Source organism: Littorina saxatilis, linkage group LG8 (genome assembly GCF_037325665.1).
Source record: "Littorina saxatilis isolate snail1 linkage group LG8, US_GU_Lsax_2.0, whole genome shotgun sequence".
NCBI lineage: Eukaryota > Metazoa > Mollusca > Gastropoda > Littorinimorpha > Littorinidae > Littorina > Littorina saxatilis.
Window position 1 is genome coordinate 7,503,916 of NC_090252.1, and position 23,961 is coordinate 7,527,876.

Below are 23,961 nucleotides of genomic sequence, written 5' to 3' on the forward strand. Positions count from 1 at the left end.
TGCTATCCTTCTTAGCGCAACTACTACCCCGCTCTTCTTGTCAATTTCACTGCCTTTGCCATGAGCGGTGGACTGACGATGCTACGAGTATACGGTCTTGCTGAAAAATGGCAGCTACTTGACTAAATATTGTATTTTCGCCTTACGCGACTTGTTTTTAGTCCAGCAGTCTCAGTTATGTGAGCAATAGCAATATATCCTTAGCTTACAATGCATGTATGTATAAAAATGTGATTAAATTACATATTCTTACTCCGAATCACATAATAGCATTGACGCAGTCAGAGATGCTTAGGTCTGAAAAATCGCTATCCCGTCTATAGTCTAAGGGAAGCAACCCATGCAAAAAAGTAGCAAGATTGCCACACAAGGTTACCTCCCGTAGTGTGAACTACGTCACAGCTACTGTACCCCACACGTGGTATCCTCATTCGACTCCTTTCAGCCAGAGAGACAGGTCGATCTTTGCTTTCGCTCCTGGCCGTTTTGGTGTCAGCTTGACACCCACCGGCCTCGGCTCCCCGTCTACTCATAGCTGGTTTCCAGTTGGTGAGATTGTTCCTTGTTGTATTTTGACATTGTATTTTATTCTGCTGAAAATTTTGTACGTCCTTTGGAATTCTAAGTTTCTTCAGTGGTTTCTTGTAGTGGCCTCCATTTTGGTCGCCATTTTTTCTCTAGCACGTGTTGTTTGATACTGATATGTTTGGGTCCGTGCTCGGACTTTGAACGTTTGCTCAGTGCTTGTTGTTTAGCTACCTTTGGTGGCTCTTACGTTAGTGCTAGTTTTTGGTTTCTGCTGAAATTTACGTCCTTTGGACTTTGATAGTTTTCAGTAGTTTCTTTTCTCATTTTGTTGGCATGGCTGACAACGAGAAAAAGCGGGGGGGGGGGGGGGGGGGGGGGGGTGGGAAGGCCGAGAGTAAGGGCAAGGGCCCTGCCAAGCCCAAATCCTCGTCTTCCATGTCTTCTGCTAAGAACCCTGTTATGGTTGTTTCTGATCCAAAGACTAACGTTGTGTTTTCTGTGCCGATTTCGGCGTCGGACGATACTCCGTCTGGCTCTCAGTCGTCAGTTTCTAGGGTGTCTTTGTTTACACCTGTGTCGGCACCAGAGCCTAGTGCTCTGGTGTCTAACCTTTTCTCTTCCTTACTTCCATAGATTCGTACCCTCGTCTGTGAGGAAATGTTGCGGTCAGACCCTGTTGCCAACTCCGGCCCCCTCCCGGGGGTAGGCGATCCTCGCTCGTTGGCTTCTCTGGTGATACCGGCGTCTTCTGATTCCGGAGGTGTTGTCCCCGGGTCTTCGCCGCTCACTTGCGTATCTGGATCCGATCGTCGGTCCAGGCTTCTGGCAGCCGTGAGGTCTATGGACTCCACTTGCTGGGACAAACTTCTCTTCGTGGCCGGCACTCGGTGGCTCCCGCTTGCGGGGGTGCACCTGAGCATGTCCCTTTGGGGATGCGGCCAGTACAAGGTATGTGCTCGCAGCAGCCGTTTACGGCAGCTGCTCTTCCGGTTCCCGGAAGGAGTGACTCGCTGGAATGCGGACAGACCATGGTCCCATCCAGCTGAGCCTCGACTTACGTCAGCAGTCGTCCGCGACAGCTGCTTCCGGCTTCGACCGGAAGTAGAGGTTCACTGGATAGTGCACAGGCTACTGTCACGTCCGGTTCGAGCTTCGACTTACGTCAGCAGTCGTCCGCGACAGCTGGCTTCCGGCTTCGGCCGGAAGTAGAGGTTCACCGGCTAGTGCACAGGCTACTGTCACGTCCGGTTCGAGCCTTGCCATACGTCAGCAGTCGTCCGCGACAGCTGCGCTTCCGGTTCCGGCCGGAAGTGTAGGTTCACCGGTTAGTGCACAGGCTGCTGTCACGTCCGGTTTGAGCCTTGCCCTACGTCAGCAGTCGTCCGCGACAGCTGCGTTTCCGGTTCCGGCCGGAAGTGTAGGTTCACCGGTTGGTGCACAGGCTTCTGTCACGTCCGGTTCGAGCCTTGTCCTACGGCAGCAGTCGTCCGCGACAGCTGTGCTTCCGGTTCCGGCCGGAAGTGTAGGTGCACTGGTTAGTGCACAGGCTACTGTCACGTCCGGTTCGAGCCTTGCCTTACGTCGGCAGTCGTACGCGACAGCTGTGCTTCCGGTTCCGGCCGGAAGTGTGGGCTCACTGGTTAGCGGACCTGCTATGGTCCCATCCGGTTTGAGCCTTGATTTTTGTCAGCAGTCGTCCGCGACAGCTGCGCTTCCGGTTCCGGCCGGAAGCATGGGTTCACCGGATAGCGGACCTGTAGGGTCCCATCCGGTTCGAGCCTAGCCCTACGTCAGCAGTCGTTTTCGGCAGCTGCGCTTCCGCCTCTTGTCGGGAGTATAGGTCCAACGGCTAGCGGACATGTTGCTGTCCCTTCCGGTTCGGGCCTAGGGTTTACCTATTGGGTATCGGGCTTCAGCCATCAGTTTGTGCAGCACCAGCTTTGGCATAGCACCTCTGTGTCTACTGCACTTCCGGCTCCTCCCGGTGTTCCCGGTTCCATTCCCGTCGCTTCCTCTTGGTCGTCGGTGAACGTGGGACACGGTTTGCCCTTTAGACATGCAGGCTTCCTGCCTCAGTCGGATTAGCAGCTGTCACACACTTCGGTGGTGGGTTCTGCTCATCTCCTCACTTCCTGGCCTTCGGTTTTCGATGCCTCCCATCCTCCTCTTAGTCAGGTGATGAGGTTGGGTCGGTTACCGGCAGGAAAGGGCTTCGGGCTCCGGCCTCCCCCGCTCAGCGTCCTTTTCGGGCTCCTATGGCTTTGAGCCAGCCCCCTCGCTTACCACGTCGAACTCTCGGTCGGTTGATGGTTAGCAGACGCTCTCGTGGCTTTCATCCCGCTTCAAGGTGGCTCTTGAAGCGGCGGTTGAAGTCACTCCCAGATTTTGTCCGGAAGGGGTTTATTCTCCGAAACTGCTTCTGCAGATGCTTTTTCGTTGAAGACTGGTTCCCAGTCGGCGAGAGAGAAGGAAGGCTTCTTCCGTTCAGGTTTCTCCTTTGGTGGCCTTTTAACTCTCTCCCATCTTTGCCAAACCCTCGTCTTCCGGCAGCGGCTGCCTCTCGTTCCGGTTTCTTTGCTGTCCTCAGGGCCAGCTATGGAACTGGCACGGGTTTGGTTTGCCTCTCCTGCGCAGGCTTCTTCTTTCTGACCGATACTAATAATAATAATAATAATAATAAATGAGCATTTATATAGCGCAACATCATAACTTTACAATTATGCTCTTTGCGCTTGACACATTTAAAATTAAAACACAGTTATACAAGCATTTACATCTACATTCTTAGTCAACAACGCTTAATTAAAAGCATACACCATCAAACATACATTACAAAAGATTCTTCCACTAACTAAGTAATAAAAACATGAATAAACAAGAAATTCCTCCGAGATAGGAAAAACACCCCCGTCCTTACCATTCTCACTGCCACCAACTGAGAAGGCACTGCTAACAAGTGTGGTTAAAATAAGTTGATTGAGTGGACAAAGAGACAGGCGGAGAAAAAGACAAATCAATATAACTCTTTCTGTAACACCTACTGACCGCATTTTTTGTAAAAACCGTCTCATGTATATAATATAAAACATGCTCAGCACGTGTGGATTAAATAGAGCCGAATACCCGGCTTGAGTGGCGCACTGTACGCCGGCTTCGAACCATGGACCCGTCAAGCTTAGGTCCCTTCCAGACTCGTGGAATGGGAACAGCACGAACATGATTCAGGGGCCATAATGCCATTCCTGATCATATCATGTCGAGTCCCATACTTGTCGACGACGCCCTAGGTACCACATCACAAACAGAACTGTGCAATACACAGGTGTTTTCTACACTACAGACACACTCAAACACACACACACACACACAGAAGCCGTATATATATATCTATATCTATTGTATAAATATATAGAGATAGATGAGAGTGTATTTTTCGCGTGGCTATAAATTGATTCGACCTTTGCACTTTTACAGTGAGGACAACTTACGGGTCCAAGGAAAGCGTTCTGGACACTGCGATGACCTTCTAAAAATAGTAACAGAACGCCGGGAATATCCGAAGATGCCTCTCATATCGTAGTGCACCATACGAAGGAAGGGAGGTAAACGCTGAAAACATGGAGAAGATAAGGAAAAGTTATGCCGTAGTTGATCCCCCAAAAAACCAAAATCCACCAATAACTCCCTAACCGTGTGTTTGACTGGTCCCAATTTTTGTAAGGACCGTCTCAGGAATGTATAGAACCTGTTCACCAAGTTTGGTGACGATCGGTCCGTTCATTCTTGAGATCTACTTGCGAACACAAACAAACACACAAACAAACAAACACACAAACAAACAAACACACAAACAAACAAACAAACACATCCAGTGAAACCTATACACACCCCTATACCGGGGGTGTAAATAGGTAGTGAAAAATCACTAAAACAACAAATACACTGCATGTAGTCTACTGATGGACTGAGAAAACAAAATCAGGGGTTGTATTTCTTGAAGAGGTGCGTTTTAAGTGCTCGTTTGAATGCTTTGGTTGACTGAGAGTGGCGGATGTGAAAGGGGAGAGAATTCCATTGTGTGGGTGCGCAGAAAGTAAAAGTGCGTTGTCCGTATGTTTTGGTTTTGGTGTGTGGAATGGTAAGGATGCGACAGTCAGAAGAGGCATGGAGTTGTCTTGCTGGAGAATAGACGGTGAGGAGTTCAGAGAAGTAAGCAGGAGACGAGCCAGAAAAGAAGTTAAAGCAGAGGGTGGACAGTTTGTAGTCAATGCTCGCTTGAATAGGTAACCCGTGCAGTGTGTGAAGAAGTGGTGTTGCGTGATCTCGTTTTCGTGCTTTGAGAATGAGGCGTGCTGCCGAGTTTTTGGACTTTTTGTAGTTTATGCAGGAGGTACAGAGGACAGTTTAATGTATAATATGACGCACTGTTCTTTCCAAAACCTGCACATCCAAGCTTATGAGCACTATCATCATGTGTTAACTTTTTCAATCAACAGTCAAACTATCATGCTGACAGTGAATGTGGGCTCCCTCGTGCTTAGTTCCGACACCAACACTTTGACAAAATATGCACTTTATGATTATTGTTCACTATTATACGATCAACATGTGTTTTTTTTTGTTTTTGCTCACCATCCAGAAATAAAACTACTCCGTAAACACTCAAACACAGTCTTTTTCGGAAAATGTTGATTGAAAAGACGAAAGAAGAGTGTATACTTGCATGTTTCTTGAATACAAGAATGAATACTTGCATGTTGCTGTTAAATGTGTTCGTTCAACTTTAGCAGTAGGATTCCAAACAGTATGTGTGTTCGTGTGTGTGTCGAAAGAAGTGTTGTTACAATTTTGAATGCAGATTAAATTACATATTCTTACTCCGAATCACATATAGCATTCACACAGTCTGAATTAGATTATTTGGATAGCCTTAACAACTGCAGAGTCTACTTCTTGAAAAGATAAATCCTAACTTCGCTCTCAACATAAACCACAAAATACAATTGGGTTAAATATGTTTTGCTGTGGCATTATGTTCATTGATGAAAAATAGCAAGAAGATCACACTGTAAGCATGCAAGAACCCTGATTGTATATCCTTCTCTGCAAGCGTCTCGTGCTGTGTGCATTATCTGACCTGACTGCTTTGCTATCGTTCTACATCAACAACCAACCCGTAACTGATGTGGATGGGGAACAAAATTTCTCTCTTTCCTCTCTATCTCCCTCCCTCTGTCTTATGGTGCGCAATTTTGGACAGACATCGAGAAAAGCTCCATAAAAATAACAGTCTTGAGCAACAAAAACAATCTTACTATTTCTTTCAAGATTACACGTACCTTCTTATGACTGTTTTCTCAAATCTACAACAGATCTACACGTCAGATTTCGCGCAATATTTTTCCTTCAGCCAATGAAGGCACAGCTTGTTGTCTTGGTTTGATTATAAGGGGAAGTAAGTCATACTTCTTCTTCTTCTTCTTTCTTGGTATGGACTGGGTTCATCCGAACGTCTGTAGTCCAGCGGCGGAGTACTGAGTAATTGGTTACTGGTGGTGGGTGACCCAATAACTCCGAGAAGATGGTTAAAAGTATAAAACTATTTACACGAAGAGCTGCAGGGTTACTGTGTCAGCGAGGCAAGTCCGTGGGTACGACCCAGACCAGTTTGGAAGGACTCCAGTGAAGGAGCAACTGTGGTCTTAGGGTCGAGCTTGTTCCACTGACGCAGTGTTCGGGGGAAAAAGGAGTTGAAGAGAACAGGATGGGATGCCCTCTCCTGGAACAGTCTCTGGGCTCCTCTGGTGCGGCTGTCGCCAGAGGTGTAGAACTCGGCCTTGTTGATGTCGACTATGCCGTTGTTGATCTTGTAGAGCATAGTGAGGCGGTTGGCGAGTCTTCTGTCGGCGAGTGGTTCCCATACCGTGCCGGTCTATGTGCGTATGAGTGTGTGTTTTGTGTGTATGAGATTTGTGTGAGTCAATGTATGTGTGTGTGAAACAGGCACGGTTGGCCTAGTGGTAAGGCGTCCGCCCCGTGATCGGGAGGTCGTGGGTTCGAACCCCGGCCGGGTCATACCTAAGACTTTAAAATTGGCAATCTAGTGGCTGCTCCGCCTGGCGTCTGGCATTTAGTGCTAGGACTGGTTTGTCCGGTGTCAGAATAATGTGACTGGGTGAGACATGAAGCCTGTGCTGCGACTTCTGTCTTGTGTGTGGCGCACGTTATATGTCAAAGCAGCACCGCCCTGATATGGCCCTTCGTGGTCGGCTGGGCGTTAAACAAACAAACATATGTGGCAGGCAGTATATTTTGACTTATAACTTCATTTGTTTGTGTCCTTTAAAAGAATAATCTTTTAAAGGACACGTACCCATGAACCCAGTGACATGACTGTTCAAGGGAGACAATTTTGAAACAAACCTCTTTATGCATGCTGTGTGATTATTTGCAGGAAACAAACTTGATCTTACTTTAAGAACATTGAGCGGATGGTTGCATGTCAGTGTTAACATAGTTTTTTTTATGCATCTGACGTTGTTTATTGCCTGATGTTCTGATCTTTGATATTTTCAGGATGTTGTAAACATCGTGGTATATGCTACAATTTGTTTCGCAGGGCATTTTTCGTACTTGGTCGGTAGGTTATTGCGACCTTCCAGGCTATTTTTCAGGACTCTGTGACAGTTGGAGTTAGAAATTAGTCCTTTTTGTGATCGTTGTGGCTATTGTTTGTTGCTTTTAACACATCCCACAAGTATGGCAGAGCAAGTCACAGAAGAAGAACTTAGGCTGCTTAAGTCTTTTAGGGAGCTCGGTCTCACTCCAAAAGCAGACACCAAAGAGGACCTAGAGAGATGGATCCATAGCCAAGGCATTAAAGAGGAGGAGGCAGACGGCCGGCCACACAGCAAGGAGGACCAAGACAGACCTAGACCACGGACATTGGCGCTGTCCCGCACACCCCAGATTTCAGTTTTCTCTGGAAATCCTCAAGGCGACAAACAGACTACCTTTGACCTATGGAAGTTTGAGGTGAGATGTCTAATGGAGAACGGTGTTTATGATGAGCCAGTGATCTTGGAGGCAATTCGTCGGTCCTTGAAAGGAGAAGCAGCGAGAATCGCGATGCGGTTGGGCATCTCTGCTACTGTAAAGGAGCTGCTGACCAAACTTGAAAGCGTCTTCGGGAATGTCCAGGCAGGCGAGAGGCTACTAGCGGCCTTCTATGGTGCAAGACAAGAAAGCGCAGAAGACGTGACCCAATGGAGCTGCCGGCTCGAGGACTTACTAGCTAAAGCACAGGACCTGGGCCGAGTCCGCCCTATGGAGGTGGATGAAATGCTCCGAGTCATGTTCTACACAGGCCTGCGACAGGAACTGAAGGATCGCACAGGCCACAAGTTCGACACCATTCAAAACTTTGATGAGCTGAGGAGTGCCATCAGGCAGATAGAGCAAGACAGTTCCTGCCAAGCCTCAAAGGTCAAGCCAATGTCGAAAGCTGCCCAGCAAGCCCCTAATGACGTAGATGAGCTAAGAGCACAGGTGCATCAGCTCGCGACAGAGTTAGAAAGTGTAAAAGAAAGACAGCCTGCAAACTATGGCAACTATCAGAACTCTGCCAACTATCAAAACCAGAGAGGTCGTGGCCGAGGTCGGGGAGCCAACAGCCAACAACATCGTCAGACCAGTGACATCATCTGCCATCGCTGCGGGGAAAAGGGACACATCCGCGTCGGGTGCAGAGTGCGGCTAGATCATAGCAAGCAAGTGTTAAACCCGAACGGACCTACAGAGATGGGCTCGATGTAGGTCCACATTGTTTCAGCATGAGTAGCCCAAGCACAGCGCAAGAACCAGAACTTGTGGGATCGAGCAATGAGGTAGCAGTGAATATAAATGGGGTCGAAGCAACAGCGCTACTGGACACCGGTTCAACTGTATCCACTGTAAGCGAGAGTTTTCACCATGAACATTTGCCTACACTACCCATATATCCACTTCAAAATGTACTGAAGATCGAATGCGCCGATGGAGAACTACTTCCATACCTTGGGTACATCATCGCTTCATTAACAGCCCCAGGAACAGGGAGCCATAGCATCGAGGAGCAAGAATGTCTCTTACTTGTCGTCCCAGATAGCCGTTACAATCGTAGCGTACCTCTTTTGATAGGCACAAACATTCTGAGTCACTTCTTGGATCATACCAGGCAGGAACATGGCTGTAAGTTTCTACAAGTAGCCAACATGCACACGCCGTGGTATCTCAGCTTCAGATGTATGGTTCTAAGGGAAAAGGAACTGAAGAAGAACAGGAACTGCCTTGGACTTGTAAGAAATGCAGACTTGAACGGCACAACGATCAAACCCAACAGTTCTATTGTAGTCACAGGCGTGATAGACAAGCCACTTGACTACGAGCCTACTTGCGCTATTGCTCAGCCAGCACTCAGCGGCGACTTGGCAAGCCTCCTTGACATAACAGCAAGCATAGTCAACTATCAGTCCAAGCACACAGGATTTGTAGATGTCCAGGTGTCAAACGTTACCACACAAACAGTCACCATCCCATCAAGAGCTATACTGTGTGAGCTACAGCCAGTCACTATTGTGGACAGAGAAAGCAAACCTGAGGATAGTCCTGATTCTGATGCTTTCATGGATGATATCAAGATCACATCGCAGGCCCTGAACGAGCATGAGTGCGACAAACTAAAGACCAAACTCAGAGAACGCAGAGAAGCCTTCTCTAGCGGAAAAGATGACGTTGGACTGACATCCCGGGTGAAACATGATATCCGAATGAATGACAACACGCCCTTCAAGGAGCGCCACAGAAGGATTCCACCTGGTATGTACACACAAGTCCGCGAACATTTGCAGCAGATGCTGGATAGCGGGATCATCCGTCGCTCTCGGTCTCCGTGGTCTTCAAACGTGGTCTGGGTAAAGAAGAAAGATGGAACCCTGCGCCAATGTGTCGACTTTCGACAGTTAAACGCGAGAACGATCAAGGATTCGTATGCTCTTCCAAAGATAGAGGAACTTCTTGATGCCTTGTCAGGATCCAAATACTTCTCCGTTCTAGACCTGAAGAGCGGCTACCATCAGGTTGAGATTGTAGAAGAACACAAAGAGCGAACAGCCTTCACAGTAGCTCCATTAGGGTTCTTCGAATACAACCGAATGGCCATGGGTTTAGCCAATGCGCCTGCAACGTACCAGCGCCTGATGGAGGATTGTCTTGGGGATTTGCACCTAAACATCTGTCTCGTTTTTCTTGACGACATCATCATTTTCTCTGACACATTTGAGGAACACCTCGAGAGAATTGATAGAGTCTTGATCCGCTTACAAGAGTGTGGACTCAAGCTGAATCCTAAGAAGTGTTCATTTTGTCAGGAAAAAGTGAAGTACGTTGGACATGTTGTATCAGCTAGAGGTATTGAAGCCGACCCTGAGAAGTGTGAGAAAGTGAGGAACTGGCCTCAACCAAGGACTCCTGAAGAAGTACGTCAGTTCTTAGGCTTCGCTGGTTACTATAGGCGATTCGTCAAAGGTTTTTCAAAGATCGCTAAGCCACTGACAGAACTTATGCCAACTCCAGTCAAAGGGAAACCGAGGAAGAAGGGGAAGAAGGTTGAAAAGACGTCACCTAAACCGTGGACATGGGGACCAGAACAAGACATTGCATTCAACAAGCTCAAAGAGTGTTTGTCGCAGCCTCCAGTACTAGGTTTTGCTGATTACAGTCAACCATTCGAACTGCATACCGACGCCTCTGGTTCAGGACTTGGCGCAGTACTCTACCAAGAACAAGACGGCCAGAAGAGGGCACTCAGTTATGCTAGCAGAGGACTCAGCAAATCGGAGCGGAACTATCCAGCCCATAAACTTGAGTTCCTTGCCCTGAAATGGGCAGTCACGGAAAAGTTTCGAGACTACCTGTATGGACACAAGTTCACCATATACACGGATAACAATCCGCTGACTTACGTTCTGACCACTGCTCGACTAGATGCAACAGGACACCGGTGGTTAGCTGCTCTAGCATCCTTTGACTTTGACATCAAATACCGCACAGGGGCAAGCAACGCAGATGCTGACGCACTTTCCAGACTTCCAGGGATACAGGATTTTGCTACGTCTGACAGTGATCAACACATCCCAGCCGAGTCGATCCGAGCCATATGCAACTCACAGCAGTCAGAGATGTACATTGAGTGTCTTTCATTCTCGACAACTGTGATTGACGCAACTTTCAGCAGTACAAGTGGCCAGAGCTTGGGGACATTCAGTGACAATGACCTACGTGAAGCTCAGCAAGAAGACTCAGTGCTCAAGGTTTGGATCAAGGCGGTGCAACAACGCCAAAAGCCCTTAAAAGAGAACATGCCAGCAGGAACGTCGCATCAGACCCTCCGCACAAACTTTGACAAGCTAGAGTTGATGCGTGGAGTCTTGTACCGGACCACCTGCATAAGGGAAGAGGACAGAAAGCAACTAGTTTTACCCTCGAGGTACGTTCCCGACGTGTTGAAAAGTTTGCACAATGATGTAGGACATCCAGGAAGGGACAGAACTCTTAGCCTACTGAGAGACAGGTTCTTCTGGCCAGGCATGGCGAATGATGTGGAAAACTGGATCAAGAAATGTCCACGCTGCATTCACAGAAAAACGCCAGCCAACAGCCGCGCACCTCTCAAAAGCGTTGTCACCACCCAGCCGCTAGAGTTGGTTTGTATGGATTTCCTTACTCTGGAGACATCTAAGGGAGGATTTCAACATGTTTTGGTGATCACAGATCATTTCACACGCTATGCACAAGCCATTCCAACCAGAAACATGAGTGCAAAGACAACCGCTGATGCATTTTTCAACAACTTTGTTGTCCACTATGGAATGCCGCGTCGACTTCATTCAGACCAAGGTGCAAACTTTGAAAGTCGAATCATCAAAGAACTCTGTCAGATCACCGCATGCCAGAAATCCAGAACTACACCCTACCACCCCATGGGTAACGGAATGTGCGAACGGTTTAACCGTACCCTTCTGGACATGCTGGGGACACTTGAACCGCACAGAAAGGCAGACTGGAAGAGCTACATCGCTCCACTGGTTCATGCATACAATTGCACCAGGCATGAATCTACAGGATTCTCACCATTCTCATTGATGTTCGGTCGAGACCCGCACCTACCAGTTGACATTTCATTCGGTCTCAACAAGAATGATGGAAAGCAGGTGCCACTGACAAAGTACGTCGAAACCTTGAGAACGCGTCTGAAAGAGTCTTTTGACTTGGCGTCAGCAGCAGCGAGCAAAGCCCGCGCTAAGCAGAAACGTTTTTACGATCTCAAGGCCAGAGGAGCAGATGTGGGACTTGGTGACAAAGTACTTGTCAAGATAGTTGCTTTTGACGGCAAGCACAAACTTGCAGACAAGTGGGAAGAAGACATTTACGAAGTCATCCAACAACCAAACAGTGATATTCCTGTATTTGTGGTCCAAAAAGAGAATGGAACAGGAAGAAAAAGAACTCTGCATAGAAACCTACTCCTACCACTTGGAACAAGGTTAGATCAGCCAGAACTACCAAGGGAAGAGGTTCCACCTCAACAAGCAAGGCAGCGCCAGTCAAGAAGATTGCGCCGGAAGGGAGTAGCTGTGTCAGAAAGTTCACAAGACACCGAAGACACATCAGGAGAAGACAATGACACCAGTGACTCCAGTGATTTCAATGAAGTATTAGAACGAGTAATCCCAAAGATGACTCGAGTGAGTGACACTGAAGATTCTGATCACAGTGGGGACGCCCACAGTTCAATTTCCGACGACACTGAGATCGATCGGGAGGAGAATGTATCTGATCAGGAGGGTACCCAAGAGGAACAGGATCCACAGGAACCTTTGGATTCAGCGGAAGAATTGGAAACTCGCGCACAGGAGAGTGAAGAGGAGGAGGAGCCCAGGGTGCCTCCAAACCCAGCCCCGAGAAGATCTCTCAGGGAGAAACAGGCTCCGGCATGGCACAACTCTGGAAATTACGTCATGAATATGAGTCAACATGAGCAACCAGAGTGGCTGCAGAAAGCCGAGTATTTGAAATCGCTTGGAGATACACCTGAATGGATTGTGAAAGCAATCATCAATGTTGTGGTGTCAGGATAAACTGTACAAAATATACAAGAATTCAATTTGTTTTAGACAATGCGGTGTAAATGTTGTGTAAAATGACGAGGACGCCATTTTTTATCGGGGGGGTGTATGTGGCAGGCAGTATATTTTGACTTATAACTTCATTTGTTTGTGTCCTTTAAAAGAATAATCTTTTCATGTGCCTGTGCAGGAATCAGTTGCCTGCTTATTATTATTATTTGTTAAAATATGCTTCATTGAAGTGCCTATTGTTTGTATGGCAAGTTTTCATTGGCTTATGCTGCAAACTGTACTCTCATTGGCAGTTTAGTTGCCAATGTTGGCTTGGAAGACTACTTTTTTTGAGTGAACTAAGCTCACTGCAATTTTTGGTATGCTGACACCTGTCAGTGTCATTGCATTGTTACCACCTGAACCTGTCTGTACAAGATTCCTTTTGCTGTTTTGGTAAGTGAGATCATGCTAGTATGAATGCTTTATTTTAGTAAATAGATTGACTTAAATGAATTGAATGACAGGACTGTTGAATGAAATTGTTTTATTATAACTGTATGCCAGTTTAGTTAGTTCAGTTTGAATGCTTTGGAATTTAGTTGAAAAGAAGGAATGTGAACATAAACTAGTTTGGAGCCAGCTTCTTTATTTTTGATGGCGTTCATGTTGTTCATAAGTTACTTTTGAATAATGTGTCTAGGGAAATGTCAGTCTCAATTGCTACTGAAAGAAGGCACATGATGTATTTTATTATTGGAAACAAAGAGTTGGCTTGTGTAATACCTGAGTTTGATATTTATTTTCATTGTCTACATATATGATGTGCACATAGTAATAATTGATGTAATGCTTGTAGGTTATACCCTGGCCAGACTGAGGAGTGAGTAAACCCTCATAACTACAACTACAGTATTTTTGAGGTATGCGATATTTATTATTGCGGTGTGACATTCTTTATTTAAGAATGGAGTTCATGTTAAATTATTCTCAGCATGTCAGATTCACATGTTGATGTTGTAAATTGGTTGCATTGTATACATATAATATTTACGTATATGCCGTTTTGTATCGATGTCTCAGTGAAGCAATGTTTGATGTATATGTCATACTTCATTTACTTGTGAGAGCTGTAATTTGTTTTAATGTTAATGTGAATCAAATGAGGTAAACTATTTAATTATTTATTGATTTACAATCTTAATTAGAACTTTATTGTACTGGAACACCACGTTTACATTATTTTATTTACATGTGTTTCAGGGTTTTTTCCATGTGATTCTTTATGCCTTATGGTGAATAAAAAGCGAAGTCGGACTATCATCACACCGCCTTGTCTGCATGAGTGCGAGACGGTTACACAAACGTATGTGTGTGTGGGTGTGTGTCTGTTTGTATAAGAGAGAAAGAGAGAGAGAGAGAGAGAGAGTGGGTGTGTATGTGCGTGTGTGTGTATGTGTGTTTGTAAAGGTACCTGTGTATGTCCGTCTGTCTATATGTGCGTATGGGGGTGTGTTTTGTGTGTGAAGTGTGTGTGAGAGAGTGAGTGAGTGCGTGTGAGTGAGTGTGTATGTGTGTAACTTGGGGTGTGCATGTGTGTGTGTTCGTGTGTGTGTGTGTGTGTGTGTTTGAGAGAGAGAGAAAGACAGAGAGAGAGAGGGGTAGGTTTGTCTTTCACTGGGGTATGCAGTGCCTTGGCGTTGCACTTCTACTTGATTATTTTATTGCCTGACATTCGTGCGATTTAATGGGTTTTTTTCTGCAAATTCTATAGCATGATTACAAAACCGAATAGCTAGACCTGCATTTTTACTGCTTTTAACACAAGAAAAAACTACACACTGCACGAAAGACTGTGTTTGAATCTGCCATGCATGAGGTAAAAAAAAGACGTTTACATTAAATGTTGCGTCTCGAGCTCACTGTCTGCTTGTTTCCATTTCTTGTTTTTTTGTGGTATTAATTCATGTTGTTGGAACATGGCTGTGATCAAAAAGTAATTAAAAACTGCTTTGCAGAGCCATAAATAGTTACATGTGTCTGTTTTCAACAGCTTGCATCCGCTTCCAACACGCAAGAAGAAACCATCATAACGGGTTAAGTGGATTTGACTGATCAGCCGTGAAGACACATTCAACAGCAGACGGGAGACACAAGCTTTTTTTCACCTGCGAAAGATGCAAGAGTTTGTTCTCGACACTTTCTTGATGGCAACCCAACTGCAGAGAACCCCTTCCCAACAGAAAACTTGGGATACACTGGATTTCAACACAAAGTAATTTATTTTTATTTTAATAACCTTCTTTTCATATTTGTTGTGTGTATGCAGAAAAGGAAGGTGTGGAATGTACTTGTTCACACATGCTGTTCCTCGTAACATGTGTCTGTCTGTGCCTTACAACTTGAGTGATTTGACTCTTCTTCTTTAACTTTTAAGTGTGTTCTGAAAACTGAACAAGTCAAGACAGGAACCCAAACGAACAACATATGTGGAGAGCCCTGCATGAAGATATAATAGTTTTTAATACTACTGTACCATAATTAATAATTGTATGAACACTGGGAATGTTTCAGGCTGCCAGAGTGTTAAGAGACATCCCCCAACCAGACCAGGAGCTAGGCAGAAGAAAACAGGCAAGGCGAGATCTGGAATCCCAGTTTGAGGCGTGCCAGGCCCAAGGATCATCAAGGGAGATGGATCGAGCAGCCAGTGGATTGCCAGAAGAGTGTGACTCTGGCCCTGAGCAAGATCCATTCGCTACAGAAAAATGTCTGGGTGCACATGTTTTTGCTTTTTATTTGTTGATGTTTTTTTTTTATAAACCGTTGCCGACATATGTACAGACGTTATGCACACAGTCTTGTTGCAATTGTTAAGCTGACGAAGGAGAACAATAGACTAAAAAGGCAAGTGTGTGTGTTAAAACTTCAGATTGCAAACATGGCAAAAAAAAAGAACGCAGACAGGAAAAAGCCACGGTTATTCAGAAATCTGATTTCTCACAAAAACGTATCGTATTACACTGGTATGGCCACAACCAGTCTCTTCCGAAGAATTCATGGATTAGTTTCACCCTTTGTGACAAGAAGATGGCAGGGGAAAGTCAACCATTCCAAAAAGGCAAGAACATTTATCAATCAGCCAATGAGTTTTGGCCCAAAACGTTTTTTAGATAGTATTGATGAGATGTTGTTGGTGTTCATGCGACTGAGACGAGGATTAGACCTTGAGGATCTGGCCTATCGGTTTTGCATATCATCTTGTCTGGCAGGTAAGATTTTTTCATCTTGGGTATCAGCCTTAGCAGCCACACTTGGAAAGATGGTCTACCTCCCTGATGAAGTAAGTGTTCAGGCAAGCAAACCAAGGCGCTACAGAGACATGCCTCGTCTGATGGGAATTATTGATTGCACAGAGCTCTTCATACAAACTCCACAGGACATAAAATTCCAAAGTGCTACTTGGAGTGAGTACAAGCACCACAATACGATGAAGGTGTTGGTTTCTGTATTACCAAATAGTATGATTTCTTTTGTGTCTCGTGCCTTTGAAGGTAGGATGTCTGATAGAGCGGCCACTGAGGAGTCAAAGTTTCTAAAAACAATACCCCCTGGCAGTACCCTTATGCAGGGTCCCCACTGGTTTTTAGAAACAAAATTCCATGACTTTTCCATGACTTTCCATGAGCCTCAATAACATTTTCCATGACTAGATCCACAGGTCGCCATTTCCGAGGGGGGGGGGGGAGGGGAGGGGGGGGAATGGCTGGGCAACGAAAATCGCCGCTGGCGTGCTAAAGGTTAATTTTTTTCTTTCTTATTTTTGTTAAATTCCATGACTTGAATTGAAATTCCATGACTTTCCGGGCCTGGAAAATTTAAAAATCAAATTCCATGACTTTCCAGGTTTTCCATGACCTGTACGAACCCTGCTTATGGCAGACAAAGGGGTTTTCCATTGCAGCAATCTTTGAGATTAGAGATTCCATAAGGCCGTAGGGGACAGACACAAATGCCTTCAGCAGATGTAAGGAAAACTAAATAAAATAGCAAATCGAAGGATCCTTGTAGAGCAAGTGATCAGACGACTCAAGACCTTCAGAATTCTAAGCAATGAGCTCCCTATTTCTGCTTTGCACAATATTGATGATGTAATCCTTGTTTGTGCAGCCTTGTGTAATTTCAAGATGTCAATCTACAGTGATTAGGCTTTACTGACAGCGAGTGTCCCTTGAACGTTCCAATTCCAAATCGTCACAAAATTTCCAGAATGGCACCATAAGTGTACTAACTTCAGGTTTTGTGGAACAATTTTAAGCAGACACCAATTAGAGCTATTTTGTTTAGTTTTCTATCGCATTGCTAGATAGGTGAGTTACATAAACTTGATATAAGACAAAACCATTGCTTGATCCCCCGGTACAGGTTTCTGTGCTGGATCACCTGCACTACTGTAAAACCTATATAATGAAATATATTTCATAACAGTGCCTGATACCCCTTCCTTATCAGTAACCAAATGATAGCATAAGGGCGGTGAGTGTCGAGTCTGAATGCTGTACATAATTACCTTATCTTTTACCAAATAGTATCTAAAGCGCACTGAGCGTTCAATCCACACAATGAATGTTTGTTGCTTCTCTTTTTCTTGCATAAACTGTCATATTTTTTCTCGTTTCTTACACATGTGGTACTTCCTCCAGCCTGTCTACCCAACCCAGCCTGCCATATCACAAGTGTTTCCCCAACGAGCCAGCCTGGGAGATTTGCATCATAAGGACAAGCTTTACCGGCCATATAGACCACCGAACCCGCGTAGGAAAAATATGTTATGGTGCTGTGCTTATGACAATCATCCACCATGAAATAAGCGTCAAGCAGTGGTTGATCGCCATTGAACTCAGACGGTCCTGCAGACATTATTCTACGTGAACAAGCCTCACGAAATTTGTTCTTTAAAGCTGCGGTTTATTTATGACTTCCCAGGGCTACGAGGTTAAAAAAATAGGGATACAATCATGTACAGAATTCTGTACAGCAAACGCTACCCGAAACCCCACCTATATGGCGTGTATGACCTTGAGAGCTTCAGTCAATGCTTGAATTTTGCAGAGATAACATCCGGTTTGCTCTCTCAAGACTGATCATATTTTATCTTCAAGAGAGATCAAGGGGAAACAATAAACGTCCCGGCGAAGATTCGAACTCTCGACCTCTCGACTTCGTGTCTCATTGTCCTAACCACTAGGCTACTGCGCCAATTGAGAAAAAGAAGGAAAAACATTGATATGAATTCATGTTATGTTATTCTTGAAGCAGCATGATTTATATCTCTATCCGCCCATTGTTCAGAAGTGAATACATGTATAACTATTTCTTAGATGTCTGGTTTCAACTGCACAGAGCTTTGGAGAGATTCAATTACTGTTCTTGTCATTTTCTTGCATGTTGTAAATAGAGATATCGCAGCTATTTGCATGGCGCGAATGTCGTGTAGCATGACGGTGTAAACATGTACTGCGATTCCGTAAAACATGTTTGCAAATAAAGGCAAATTTTAATGTCAATTTTTACGTTTTTGCAACGCATGAATGGTAATTCAAGCGTAGAATGATATAAAATTATCAATTTTTTTTTTATCTTTGACAACACTGGTGAAGTGGCCTAGCGGTTAAGACATCGGCCCCGACATTTCGAGGCCCCGAGGCCTTGAGTTCGAATCCCTGCCAAGTCGTTTATTTTTTCTGCTCGATCCTTCTTGACAAATATGCTCAGCTCTGCGAGAGCAAACCAGATGTTACCACTGCAAAATTCAAGCGTTGACTGAAGCTCTCAAGGTCATAAACGCCGTATAGGTGGGGTTTCGGGTAGTGTTTGCTGTACAGAAATCTGTACATGATTTTGTCCCAATTTTTCAACCTCGTAGCCCCGGAAAGTCATAAATAGACCACAGCTTTAACCCTAACATTTTTAGCTTCTTGTACGGAGGGCCCCAAAGGGTTTAAAATCGTGATCGTGATTGGCGTTTTTTGACCTTTCTGTGACCGTGATTGCCGAAATTTCCATTTCTGTGATCGTGATGGGACTTTGCCCGTGATCCGTGATGACAAAAAAATCAAGTCTCGTGATCGTGATCGTCATTTGTTTTCGTGATCGTGATGGGCATTATTGCAAAGCATTTTATTTCAACGTACATTTTTCACAGCTGTATCACTCTATGATCCTCTATTCGTCAAGGAGCCAATCCCGATTGAAGGGAAGCAACAACACATTCAGAAATATGTGACCCTCCACCACGGAATGAGTCACATGTCACCTTTGCATGATTTTCATATTTTTACATTTTCATGAAGAATTTTTTTATGCTCTATCCAGTGGTGAAACCCGTTTTAGAACAGAGCGAACAGTTTTTGAGTTATAAGCCTGTGACTAAGGTGACCCTCACACTGTTACCAGACACTCCCCGGACTTACATCAAGCCTAGTGCAGAACCGCGCGAGGTGAGATGCGACTCATTCCGTGGTGGAGGGTCACATATGATTTTGACAGCGATTGCTTCCCTTTAAGAGAACCAATCACACAAAAAAAGAGATCCAATCAGAAGGCAAATTGCAAAAGTCTGCCAAACTTCATCCAATGGAAGGGCTTCGTGCAAAAGTTTTGAGTGCATTCAGTCAAATTCGAAGATCAAAAATGGCGTGCAGCGGTACTGTCATCAAACTTCTGTTATATTTTGTGGATTCAAGCCAGACCAAAGCAGGCGGCGAGAATGCCTTCCTTCTACGGGTAGGTCTTTCCGAAGACAAAACATCAAGGTATGTTGATCTATGTTGCTCTATAACTGTTCTGAATGTAGGCAAAGATCTTGAAATTTGTTCAAGATCTTTGAGTTTGAGTGAGATCATTGACATTGTCGACATTGCCACGTCCGGCTGTCACTCGCTCAGTGTGACCTCGACTGGCTCGAGATCGAGTCTGCGTGTAGCCAAAACCGAAACTAGAAATGTGTTTTTTCATCCCAGCAACGTGGACACGCTTGGCATAGATTCTAATTGTCGCTTCTTTGCATAAAGCTTGGATTTATTTTAGCGCCTGTAAACTTTAATATCAACAATGGGTTAAATTCAGAAACAATGGCGGGGAGACGTGCCAGTTTGGGTCACTGGATTCTTATGTCAAAGACGATCAAAGTCATGTTCGTTGGGGATTTTGTCAGGCATGCTACTTTTCGGGTAATTGCCGGAAATCCGATAAAGCCGTTTTCAAAATCCGGTAAAGTCAAATTTATTCCGGTGAAGTTGAAAAATTTTCGCAAAAACGATCCGTGTGAATATCACGCAACGCGACCGGGCGCCGGTCTGAATGAAGCCAGCGCACAGCAGTGTTGTTTTCACCAGTTTGGAGGTGTGTTGAATGGTGGTGGGCGGTGGCTAAAATGGGATTTTTAACAAGATCACAACACTATTACAGCCCTGAAAATGATGCCCAGAATGCACCAGATTGCACAGATTTTAACCGTTTTTTGAAAAAGATTTTTTTTGGGGGGGGGATGCCCCCGGACCGCCCTAGTTGGCTCGCCTGCTTCGCAGGCTCAGGCTTGTGGCTTCGCCACTGGCACTGCGCGCTTCTTTCAGGTAAAACCATTTTTGCCCTGTAGCATTCCTGTTTGTTTTTCAAGGCCATGAAACCAGGCGATGGTGTACCTCAAATTGTATGGCAAAGTTGAAAATAAAGAACCCATCACACATACATGTACTTTAATTTCAATCCACCCAATAGTTTTTGAGAAAATGGGTTTACAATATTTAGCTCTGGAAATGTGAAATTGTGCATATATATTCATGTGTGTGAGTGAGGGTGTGGGAGTTGAATGTGTATGAGTGGAGAGGGAGAGAGAGAGAGAGAGAGAGAGAGAGAGAGAGAGAGAGAGAGAGAGAGAGAGAGAGAGAGAGAGAGAGAGAAACCAACGAAAACAACATTCTTGGTACTGATTACAAATCATGATATGTATTTCTATGTGTGTATGAAAGAGAATTCAAAAAAAGAAGAAAGTGCAACAGTTCTCACTTTGTGTTGAATAAACAATAGAGCCAGAGGAGCGAATTACTGTGTGGTTGTGTTTACTTTGACACGTGCTTTCTGTACATGCAACTTTTACCGTGACCGTGATTTGCCACTGGTGTTCGTGATCGTGAAAACAAAAATCAAGGTAACTGTGATCGTGAAAGCTAAAATTTCCCTTCCCGTGATCGTAATGATACCCCCCCTTTGGGGCCCTCTGTACGGTTGTTGCTCTAGCCACCTTCTCCTTCCTAATTTCCCCAACTTTTGGTGCTTCACAGGCTGTTCCTCCTATAAAGAGCCACATGCCTGTGCAGCCCCCCAAAATACCCTATTTCCAATCAACTTTACTTATAAATCTTTTCTCTTTTTCTAACTTCAAGGGAGACAATCATCATTGTACAGTGAAACCCGGCTATATTGAAGTGGCACGGGACCCGGGAAGACCTTCAATATACCCGGAACTTCAATATAGGCAATTCTCGGTTATATTGAATTTCCCTCCTTGTTCCTTCAGAAATTCAATATAACCGAACTTTTTTTCACTATACGTTCTCATTTCCGTGTCCACACATTGCGTTTGATGTGAGATATATTCCCATTAATCTTTCACCTGTTGGCTGTTGTTCTTCGAGCCTCCTTGCTTTTTTCTGCACACCGGCACACACACACACACGGACACACACACGCCAAGACTGGCAGCCATCTGGAGCAGACAAGACCAACAGTCTCTTACAGTGAAGCCAAAACCCTGGTGAAAAGACACTACCAAACCACCTGGAATGCCCAACACAGCCTGCCATCTGATGATCAGATGCCCAACCTACAGCGCCATCAGCACACCATCCTCTTCCGCCTACGGACTGGACACTGTCGACTGCGTGCCCACATGCACCGCCTTGGTCTGTCGCACACACCGAACTGCCCGTGCGAAACAGGCCCACAGACCCCGGAGCACATCCTGCAGACCTGCCCGCTCCACCAGGAAGCCAGAACAGATCACTGGCCCCAAGGTGCCACACTGCAGGAGCAACTCTGGGGCACCAAAGACTCCCTGATCCTGACCACCAGCTTTATTCAAGCTACAAAACTTGTAGCCTGACCTGAGGCCAAAAATCCTGGAACGCCGAAGAAGAAGGACACACACACACCCCCCACCTCCCTTACACACACAATCACACATTCCATATTCCTCAGCTACTTCCTTTCTTTTTTTGCAGCCAGTTTCCAGCTTCTGAATAAGCTCGATTTTTCTTTTAATTGTCAGACTCACCCTTTTTACATTTAGTCAAGTTTTGACTAAATGTTTTAACATAGAGGGGGAATCGAGACGAGGGTCGTGGTGTGTGTGTGTGTGTGTCTGTCTGTGCGTGTGTGTGTGTAGAGCGATTCAGAGTGAACTACTGGACCGATCTTTATGAAATTTGACATGAGTGTTCCTGGGTATGATATCCCCGGACGGTTTTTTTCATTTTTTGGATAAATGTCTTTGATGACGTCATATCCGGCTTTTTGTAAAAGTTCAGGCGGCACTGTCACACCCTCATTTTTCAATCAAATTGATTGACATTTTGGTCAAGCAATCTTCGACGAATGCCGGACTTTGGTATTGCATTTCAGCTTGGAGGCTTAAAAATTAATTAATGACTTTGGTCATTAAAAATTCAAAAATTGTAATTAAATTTTTTTTTTTATAAAATGATCCAAATTTACGTTTATCTTAGTCTTCATCATTGTCTAATTCCAAAAACATATAAATATGTTATATTCGGATTAAAAACAAGCTCTAAAAATTAAAAAATATAAAAATTATGATTAAAAATATATTTCCGAAATCGATTTAAAAACAATTTCATCTTATTCCTTGTTGGTTCCTGATTCCAAAAACATATAGATATGATATGTTTGGATTAAAAACACGCTCAGAAAGTTAAAGCGAAGAGAGGTACAGAAAAGCGTGCTTTGCAGCACAGCCCAACCACTACCGCGCTAAACAGGCTAGTTAATTTCACTGCCTTTTGTACGAGCGGCGGACTACGGTCATTGTGAAAAAAATGCAGTGCGTTCAGTTTCATTCTGTGAGTTCGACAGCTTGACTAAATGTTGTTATTTTGCCTTACGCGACTTGTTTGTTTTGCAGCCATTTTTGCTAGTGTACAAAGGGAAACTACTCGCATGAACAAGAGAAATTAAGTCGTGGAGATCTACGCACCACAAGACTACATGGTGTAGCTGTCAGAGGCCCGCGGCATTGTTAGACTGCAATTGTTATCAGAGACCTCCTGACTCGAAAGTTGATGCTGATCTGGCCTCTCCCCTTCCTCAACTGATTGCGCTGACAGAGGCGTGTCATATCATTCGGCGCCCGCGCAGTCATTGTTCTTAAAAATAAAAAGTAAAACAAATCTTTGGAGCAAACATTTAATATAGCCAGGTAAAAACGTCCCGTGGGCTGAATTTTTGTTTCAATATAGCCGGGATTTCAATATACAGTAGCCGACTTCAATGTAGCCAACATTTTTTGACAAAAAAAAAGTAGAGCTTCAGCCGGGACCTGAAAAATTCTTCAATATAGCCGGGATTTCAATATAGCCTACTTCAATATAGCCGGGTTTCACTGTAATTGGTATCTCCACTGTAAATTGTTTTATTCTTTATTTTGTATTACTTCAATGGAGATAAGCAACATTGTTTTTGTTTTCTCCACTGTATGTATGTAAATAACTGATACATTTAATGAATAAATATAGGTAGAGTAAAATAAATTTCACCGCAGTGGCGAGGAGCAGCAACCTTTTAAATTCACTCTTTTAAAAAAAATGTATTTGTATGTTTCTCTTTTTTCTCCCTGCAATCTCTCTCCACTGCAGCTGCACTTTCCATAAACATTCTAGTGACAAGGGAGTATATGGTAATGGCAGAGGGAAATCTACCTTGCTCTGTCTACCCTGCTACTAGTTTACATCACCAATGACCACTGACCTTTCTAACCACTAAACCTGTGACATATCACCCTCACTTTGTGATCTACCTTGCCTTTGCTCTCACTAGGTCAATGGGGTTTTTTCACGCTATTTTTACTCTTGTCTTTTACATTCCCTTTGATCTCACTAGGTCACTGTTTTTTTCTCTTGCTATTTTTGCGCTGTCTTTACTCTTGTCTTTTCCTTTGTTCTTCTCCTCACACACATTCCAATGTTTCTCAGGTAATTGTGCG

The 23,961-nt window shown here is 44.7% G+C and overlaps 1 long non-coding RNA gene across 1 annotated transcript in view; it reads left to right on the plus strand.

The window, feature by feature from the left end:
• Positions 1-16,413, plus strand: part of LOC138974948 (uncharacterized) — a 28,649-nt gene extending 12,236 nt beyond the window's left edge. Inside the window, exons 3-4 of the long non-coding RNA XR_011458463.1 lie at positions 14,737-14,958; positions 15,258-16,413. This is a non-coding gene — a long non-coding RNA (uncharacterized lncRNA). The remainder of the gene's footprint in view (positions 1-14,736; positions 14,959-15,257) is intronic.
• Positions 16,414-23,961: the final 7,548 nt, after the last annotated feature.